The following is a 2,711-nucleotide window of genomic DNA, read 5'->3' on the forward strand; positions in this document are numbered from 1 at the left end:
TCAACAGTTCCATTCCAGTTAGCACAGTGCACGCTTGAGCTTTCTCAGAATGAGCTATTAGGTTCTTCGATGTAAAAGTCTCTTTGCATTAAAAAGTCTTTTGCCTTCCAGGCCTGATGTATCCAACAAACAAACACAAACAAAAAGTTATTTTCCACAGTTCACAGTGGGTGATGTTTTCATTCCCGGGTTGCCCTCTTCTGGGTGTAGACCCCTCAAACAGTTCTTTATCGATATCAGAACCTTCAGTGGCTGAGTTTCCTGCTTCTGATGGTCTGATAGTTCCAAATGAAATTAACCGAAACAACAAACTGAAGTTCCTGGGTGTTCGGAAAAAGAATAACCAGAGGGATGGGGAAAAGAATGTTCGGGAGTGTTCAGGTAGGGATCAGGGCAACAGGGATACTGGAAGAGATGGTTTCTGGGTGAGATAGATTCAACGGGAGGAAAGGGGGTGAATGTATTACAGCCTACAAAGTCCTCCGGTACCTTGTCCTCCTCTCCTTCTTCCCTGGTACAATACCACGTCTCACCCAGGGTATTCCTCTGAGCACAACCCCGGGTTCCCCTACTCAGGTGATCCTCCCTCGCTCATCCGCCCCCAGGGTTCGGATCTGAGAGCGCCAGCCCTTCCCTGGCCACCTGAATAAGGGATTCTCGAGGTCTACTCAGGAGAACACCCTCACAGCACCCACAATCATACGAATCAATTGAAAAGATGAAACAATTTTAAAAACACTGGTCTCAACCGGCACCTTTGAACATTTGTATCACAGGCATCAGCCAGACCAATCTGTTCAACCATATGGCAAAGTTTGTGAACCCCTCTGGGTGTGAGAACACGCAACTTCCCTTAGAATCTCCGTTGGCGCCTTCCGTGGCGACTCGGAGACCCACGTCGAATGGGACTACAATCCCCAACGGCAAATCGCAAATAGAGAAGAGAATGGGAGCGCTCTGTCATCACGTGACACCTTCAAAGTGTCACAGATCCAGAGCAACCTGAGACTAGAAAAGCTGTTGTTAACTGTGGATCAGAGCTTTTCAGCTTTAATTTATTTATTTTATTTATTTGTAGAGCGATGGGAAGAAGCCCATACGCATAGAAATGCTAGGACAAACACACAACATAAAACAATCAGTCAGATTAGATCAGCAGAGTCATCAATAATAAAGTCAGGGGGGATTTATTCAAAGAGGATGGTCTTCAGTCTATGCTTGAAGGCTGGAAGAGTGGAACAGGACCCAAGATCCGAGATGGGGTATTCCACAGACGAGGCGGTGTCATAGAAAAGCACCCGTCTGAGGCAAACGTCAGTTTTGCTTTTGAAATCTGTAGGAGGCATGAGTTGTTGGACCACAGGGTGTGCCTAATAGGGAGCGATGAGAGCCGATCAGAGAGATAAGTTGGCCTTTTCCCATAGAGGCAGGCGTGTGTGATAGAGTTCTGAAGGTGATCCATTTGCTAACAGGAAGCCAATGTAGGGATCTTCTTGCCACTGTAACATAGTCACTCTTTCGGAGCTCCTTGGCCACATGAAGTGTGTTATCTTGTATCACTTGTAGACTATTTATTTTGCCTTTCCCTATGTCCTGGAGCATGCTAGAGCAGTGGTAAATGCAAGCTCTTATAATGCACAGGCCAAAGTGGCACGATTAGATGTCAAGAAAAGGTCTACTATGACCCAGAAGCTTAATGTAGTACGATGTGCTTGACACAAGGCTACTGCTATGGTCTTTGATAGTGAGTCCTTGGTCAAGAATAACTCCAAGAGTCTTAACCTTTGCGGAGAGTCACTAGGGTGAATGTGAAGAGATTAAACAGAGTTGGTGGCACGCAGGACCCCTGTGGCAACCAACATGAAAGTACATGACCCTCTGTCATAGCTTCCTCATGAAAGACTCTTACCATCATATTGGTTAGAAAATAATGAATCCAAGAGTATGTTTCGCAGGAGAACAAAGAAGAGTTTTGCTGTCTTGTGACCAAGGTGGCATGACCTACCAAATCGTAAGCTGCAGTAAGATCCAAAAGCATCAGAAGCGAGATGTCCCCCTTATCACAGTACTGCAACATGTTGGTCTTTAGGTCAAGCAAAGTAGACTTTGCACTGTGCGTGCTTCTCAAACCTGATTGTTTTGGGCCAAGAATGTTATGTAGGACTAGGAACTCTTGAATTTGGCAGTGGGTGGTCATGTGAGTATCTTCAGGATAAATGGGGAGTTTATAAGAGGGCGATAGTTGGCTGGAATGTTGGCATTGAGTGAGGATTTTTTCAGGAGTGGAGACATCCAAGCCTGTTCTATCTGTGAGGAGACATAGCTCTCTTGGAAAGAGACATTTACAAATCTGGTGATAAGGGGAGTGAGGCACGCGGCTCAAGATTTAACAATGACGGCAGGACTGACATCGCCTCTGCAGTTTTATATTCTCAAGAATATGCTGCATCTCTGGTTCTCCTACCACCCTAAATTTAAACTGTTATACAGAGGTGATTGATCTACTGTCTTTGTTCATAGGAGTTGGACTATCTGAGACCCCTGCTTTGGCCAAAATATCACCTTTGATTGTTTTAACTTTTTGAATCATCGCATTCTGAATGGTGGTGCACCAATTCACATCAATGACAGTTGTGGGAACAATAGGGTGGGGATCTTCCAGTTCTCTCAGGATTTCAAATAGGTCCCTCTATTCTGATGTTGCCTCTTTG

The sequence above is a fragment of the Ambystoma mexicanum genome, chromosome 12 (assembly GCF_040938575.1).
Source record: "Ambystoma mexicanum isolate Mex_15411 chromosome 12, UKY_AmexF1_1, whole genome shotgun sequence".
Taxonomy (NCBI): domain Eukaryota; kingdom Metazoa; phylum Chordata; class Amphibia; order Caudata; family Ambystomatidae; genus Ambystoma; species Ambystoma mexicanum.